The sequence below is a fragment of the Choloepus didactylus genome, chromosome 26 (genome assembly GCF_015220235.1).
Source record: "Choloepus didactylus isolate mChoDid1 chromosome 26, mChoDid1.pri, whole genome shotgun sequence".
Taxonomy (NCBI): Eukaryota; Metazoa; Chordata; class Mammalia; order Pilosa; family Megalonychidae; genus Choloepus; species Choloepus didactylus.
In genome coordinates, this window is record NC_051332.1 from 5,584,818 (window position 1) to 5,591,913 (window position 7,096).

At 33.7% G+C, this 7,096-nt stretch overlaps 1 pseudogene; it reads right to left on the minus strand.

Annotated features, from left to right (window-relative positions):
- Window positions 1-4,821: 4,821 nt before the first annotated feature.
- Window positions 4,822-5,754, minus strand: LOC119520697 (annotated as a pseudogene).
- Window positions 5,755-7,096: the final 1,342 nt, after the last annotated feature.

Below are 7,096 nucleotides of genomic sequence, written 5' to 3' on the forward strand. Positions count from 1 at the left end.
AGAATGTAAATTAATAGAGCAATTTGGCAATATATAATAAATTTAAGGACATGCATATCCTCTGACTTAGCAATTACAGTAAGGTATATACTTGAGAGGAAATCTTTCAGAAGTATCAATGCTACTATACAAAGATGTTTATTGCTGGATTTTCATATTATCAAGGATCTAGAAACAATGTAATTTTTCATCAATAGTAGAATGGATGAATACATTGTAGCATACTTATATATTGGCATAGAATGATGCAGAGAAAATTATTGTTAAATAAATCAGCATGCATAAACACCACAATTATTAATGGATGATAAACATGTTGCAAATGAATACCTAAAATTATTTCATTCATTCAAAGTTTCAAATAATGCAAAACAATACTAGATAATTCTATAGATACATAAGCACCTAACAAATGATATCATTCTACATAAGCTTAAGAACATGAAATTGATAAAAGAGTTTACTTAAGCATAGGAATAAAGGAATAGAATCAGCAAGGGCAGACACTGCTGTAATATCTTATAACTTCCAAAAAATATCTGCAACAAATGGGACAATGTGTGCAGATTTACTAATTAGTTGTGGATACACAGGTGGTCTTTATGTTATTTCTATGTTTGGTTTTATGTTGTAAACAGTTCACAATAAAAAATTAAGCAATGGAAGCATTACAATAATTTAATATTATAGGTAAATATCAAATAGATTATGGGTAGGAAAGAACTTAAATTCCTTGGAGCAAAAAAAAGAGACAATAAAGTGAAATATAGCTTGAAAATATTTTAAATGATAAAACTTCATCATTTCAAAATATAAATGAAAAATTAAAATATAAATGAAAGCAAGTACTACATATAACCAGAATTGAGTTTGTAACTTCCCGAAAGTGGTCTTAAAATGAATAAGAAAGAAAACAGTATTAGCACTACAATTTGAAAATATGCAAGGCAAAGAACCTAAGAAGGAAATTCACAACATAAATTCAAATTAGCAGTAAAATACGAATATGTTAAATCATTAAATATAGGTACACACATATATGTATACATACATAGAAATATAGACATAGATAAAACATCAGAATGTAATCTATTTTTTAATGGAAAAGCAGTGATTGTTAAAGAGTGGAGAAGAGGAATCACATATTGGTGGGTATACATGGAGGTTAAAAAGGATATAGTTTGAAAACTTTGGCATCTCCTTCAGAGGCCTTATGAGTAGACAATATAGATAAAATGGATAATTTCCTAGAAACACATAAACAACCAACACTGACTCAAGAATAAATAGAAGATTTTAACAATCCAATGAAAAATAGAGACTGAATCAGTCATCAAAAACCTACTAACAAAAAAAAAAGATCAGGACATAAAGGTTGTTTCATAGATGAATTCCACCAATCATTCCAAGAAGAATTAATACCAATCCCACTCAAACTCTTGGAAAAAATTGAAGAGAAGGGAACACTACCAAGCTCATTATACAAAGCAAATACATCACCATAATTCAAAGCCTGAGAAGCATACTACAAGAAAAGAAAATGGCAGAACAATCTTCCTAATGAATAAAGATTCAATCTGAACAAAATACTTGAAAATCAAATTGAACTGTACATTAAAAGAATTGTACACCATGAGCACATGTGTTTTTTTCCAGGTATGCAAAAGTGGTTCAACAGAAGAAAATCAATTAATGTAATAAACCACACTTACAAACTGAAAGAGAAAAACCACACGACCACCTCAATTGAAGCAGAAAAGGCATTTGAAAAAGTGCAGTGTCCTTTCTTGATAAAATGTTTTGAAAGGCAGCAATCAAAGGTAACTTCCATGACATGACATAGGGTGTATATGAAAAATTCGAAGCAGAGCTCATAATCCAGGGGGAGAGGCTGAAAGCTTTCTCTCTAAAAGTAGGAAGAACACAAGGATGCCCACAGTCACCACTGTTGTGTGTTATTCAAAATTGTGCTAGAAGTTCTAGCTAGAGCAATAATTAGGAAAAAAGAAAGAAAAGAAAAGAAAAGAAATAAAAGTCCTCCAAATTAGAAAAGAAGTAAAAATTTCACATTCACATACACAAGTAATGAACTATCTGAGGAGAAAATCAAGAAAACAATTCCATTTACAATAACAACTAAAGGAATTAAATAGCTACAAATAAACTTAACCAAGGTCATAAGGTATTGACATTCAGAAAACTACAATACATTACTAAAATAAATCAGAGTTAATAAATGGAAGGACACTCTGTGTTCATAGACTAGAAAGCTAAATATTCTTAAGATCTCAGTTTAACTCAAATTCATCTGCAGACTCAATGTAATACCAATCAAAATCCAAACAGCCTACTTTGCAGAAATGGAAAAGTTAATTACCAAATTTATATGGATAGGTAAGGGGCCTCAAATAGCCAAAAAACATCTTGAAAAAGAAGAATGATGTTGGAGGACTCATGCTTGCTGACTTTAAAGCATATTACAGTGCTCCAGTTGTCTAAAGAGCATGGTACTGACATAAAGATAGACACATTGATCAATGGAATTGAATTGAGATTTCAGATACAGACCCTGAAGTCTACAGTCAATTAATATTTGACATGTCTCCCAGGACTACTCAACTGAGACAGAGCAGTCTTTTTAATAACTGGGGCTAGGAGACCTTGAAATCCATATCCAAAAGAATAATAGAGGGACCCTATCTCATGACCTATACAAAAATTAACTCAAAATGGATTAAAAACTTAAATATAAGAAACAGTGCCATAAAATTCCTAAAAGAAAATGTAGAGTAGTGATAGACAGTGGTTTCCTAGACTTATTCCCAAAGCACAAGCAATGAAAGAAGAAATGAGGAAATGAGATCTCCTCAAAAGTGAATACTTTTATGCTTCAAAGGACTGTTAAAAAGGTAAAAAGGCAGCCTCTTTAATGGTACAAAATATTGGAAACCACATACCTGAGGAGAGTTTGATATCCAGAATATATAAGGAAATCTTACAACTCAACAATAAAAAGACAGATGACCCAATTTTAAAATTGGGAAAAAGGCATGGATAGGCATTTTCCAAACAGGAAATACAAATGGCTAAGGAGCATATTAGAAGATGCTCAACTTTGCTAGCTACTAGGGAAATGCAAATCAAAACCAGGAGATATTGCTTCAAACCTACTAGAATGGCTAATATTCAACAAACAGGAATCTACAAGTGTTGGAAAGGATGTAGCCAAATAGGAAAACTTAGTCACTGTTCCTGGGAAAGTAGAAAGTTGCAGCCGCTGTGGAAGAGAGTTTGGCAGTTTTCAGAAAGGCATCTATACAAGTGCAAATGATCCATCATCCCACTACTAGGTACATAAGCATAAGAACAGAAAGTAGGAATGCAGACAGACATTTACACAACAATGCTCATAGTGACATTATTCTCAATTGCCAAAAGATGGAAAGAAGCCGAGTGTCCATCAACCAACCAATGTATGAACAAGTGTGGTATAGACATATGATGGACTATGGTTCAGCATTCAGAATGAAGCCCTGAAGCATGTGACAACATGGATGAACCTTGAGAGCCGTATGTTTAGTGAAATAAGTCAGATACAAAAGGACAAATATTGTATGATTGCACTAATATGAGCTAATTGTAATAAGTGAACTCACATAATTGAAATCCAGAATACAGGTTTCCAGGAGATAGAATAAGTGTAGAGAATGCAGAGCAGATACTTACTATGTGCAGAATATTTAAATCAGTGGAATTTAAACATTTGGAAATGAATACAGGCAATGGGAGGACAATATGGTGAGAACATGTAACAGCACTAAATTATGCATGTGATTGTGCTTGAATAGGGAAGAGTAGAGGCATGTGTGTCACTGGAAGGAAATATGGAGGATAAAACTTGGCACTGTAAAACCCAGTGAACCTTGTGGCAGAAGACAGCTGCAATTAATAGTACAAGCAAAAAAGTGTTCTTTCATGAACCAGAAAAAAATGTATGCCGTTAGTAAAAGTGTTAATCATAAAGTGGTATATGGGAAAAATGTACCTATTGCAAACTGTGGACTATAGTTAATAGCAATATTTTAATATTCTTTCATCAGTAGGAACAAATGTATCACACTAATGCTAGAGGTCAATAATAGGGGTAAACAGAGGTATTTTTTTTTGACTAATGAAAATGTTCTAAAATTGATTTTAGTAAAGAATACACAAATATGTGATGATACTGTGAACCATTGATTTTATACTTTGGATGGATTATTTGTTATGAGAATATATCCAAATAAAACTGCTAAAAATGTTTTATAAGGAGGTCATTGTACTGGAAATATCATTCCAAAGATGTTTTTGGAGAAATAATATGAGATACACCCATATATTATAAATATGTATATATAGTACAAAAGAATAAAAACACACCTTCCATGCTTGGCAGATGTATGGAAAATAGTTTGGAAATTATAAAACACTTTGAAATGTAATATGTTGCCTTTATCATAGCATGTCATAATTCTATTTTTCATAACTTTGCACAAGTATGAGTACCAAAGATGAATCATCTATTCTTTTCTGGTTTTCTGGAGCAATAATAGTACATTCTGGTTTGTCTCTCATTTTCAATAAGGGTGGGTATAATTTAATTCATTGTGATGACACTGTACTCAACCAAATAATGTGACACATTCTTCCAACTTCCATAAGTGAATTAATAAAGACAAACATTACTCAAAGACACAAAGTGAATTATTAATTTAGGTTGCTAAGTAATACCTCAAATCATGATATATTATGCACCTTCCTCATCAAAAAAAAGTGTATTATTTAGCAAAAAAAATTCTTTTGAATAAATTCCCTTATTGCTCTTTTAACCTCTTTGTTTCTCAGGCTATAGATAAAAGGATTTAACACGGGACTCACAAAGATATAAAAAACAGCTACAATTTTCCCCTCTTCTAAAGATGTCTCAGAAGTGGGCCTCAAATACATGCAGAACAGAGTTCCATAAAAGATGGTGACAGACATCAGATGGGATCCACAGGTGGAGAAGGCTTTGTGCTTCCCCTCAGCTGAGTGGATGCCCAGGATGGCTGTGAATATGAAAATACAAGAGATGAGGATGATGGTGAGAAAACAAGTGAGGTTGAAACCAACCACCACAAACATGTCAGTTTCTTTGACATAGATATCTGAGAAGGCGAGGACTATGAGAGGTGGGTCCGCACAGTAAAAGTGGTTCATCTCATTGGGTCCACAAGACAGATGAAGCATCAGGATGGTCTAGGCCAGACCATTGGCAAAGCCATAAATATAGGGAGCAGCAACCAGAGAGAAGCAGGTATGTCTGGACATTTTACTCCCATATAACAAGGGTTTACAGATGGCCACATAGCGGTCATAAACCATTACTGCAAGGATATAATAGTCAGTGATCATCAGGGCAATGAAAAAGTGGAATTGTATAAAACAACCAGTGAAGGAAACAGTTTTTCTCTTGGATAAGAAATTAACTAGCATCTGAGGAGTGACAGTGTTGGAGTAACAGATGTCTAAAAAGGAGAGATGACTGAGGAAGAAATACACTGGTGTGTCAAGTTTTATGTCACATCTGTTTAACAAAATCATGGTCATATTGCCTATTACTGTGATAAGATAGATCAGCAGGAATACCACAAAAAGGACAGGTTGCAGTTCAGCTTGATCTGTCAGTACCAGGAGAATAAACCTAGTCACAGGTGTGTGGTTTTTCTTTAACATTGTATTTGCTTGGCTTTTAATGAGGTCTAAATAGGAGGAAATAAAATTCATTGGTATGTTGTCATTTATACATTACCCCCATCATGTCATCTGATACTTCTTCCTCTTCTGTTAAACTTGTAATTCTATGTGATGTAAAGATATAGCCCATTAAGCATATGATTTATAATTTAAACATCTAAATTGATATAGAGCTCCTTTTGCATAAAGGCAGTCTTACTGTTTTTTATTTTTTTTTTCATTTTTATTGAGATTGTTCAGATACCATACAATTATCCAAAGATCCAAAGTGTACAATCACTTGCCCCTGGGTACCCTCATACAGCTGCGCATCCATCACACTTAATTTTTGTTCAATTTTTAGAAACTTTTCAGTACTCCAGACAAGAAATAAAGTGAAAGATGAAAAAAGAAAAAAAGAAAAGGAAACTCTAATCCTCCCCTATCCCTAACCAACCCCCCTCAATTTTTGACTCCTAGTATTGATATAGTACATTTGTTAGTTTATGAAAAAATGTTGAAATACTACTAACTATAGTATATAGTTTGTAATAGGTATATAGTTCTTTCCTATATGTCCCTCTATTATTAACTGCTAATTGTATCGTCATACATTTGTTCTGGTTCATGAAGTGATTTCTAGTATTTGTACAGTTGATCATGGACATTGCCCACCATAGGATTCAGTTTTATACATTTCCATCTTTTGACCTCCAGCTTTCCTTCTGGTGACATATATGACTCTGAGCTTCCCCTTTCCACCTCATTCACACACCATTCGGCGCTGTTAGTTATTCTCAAGTCTTGCTACCAACACCCCTGTCATTTCCAAACATTTAAGTTCATCCTAATTGAACATTCTGCTCATACTAAGCAACCACTCCCCATTCTTAAGCCTTGTCCTATATCCTGGTACCTTATATTTCATGTCTATGAGTTTACATATTGTAATTAGTTCCTATCAGTGAGACCCTGCAATAATTGTCCTAATGTGTCTGGCTTATTTCACTCAGTATAGTGCCCTCGAGGTTTTGTCATCGACCCATTTTTTTTAATATGGTTTTGTTCACTCACCATACATTCCATCCCAAGTAAATACTCGATGGTTTTCTGCATGGTCATACATTTATGTGTTCACCACCTTCACCACTACCTATAAGAGCATCTACATTACTTCCACAAGGCAGGAGGGAGAGTCAAAGAAGGTAGAGAGGCAAAAGAAAGAGGAAAAAAAGAAAATGACAGCTAGGAAGCAGCAAAAGGAAAAATAACCTTAAATCAAAGTAGAATAAAGAATCAGACAATACCACCAATGTCAAGTGTCTAACATGCCTCTCCTATC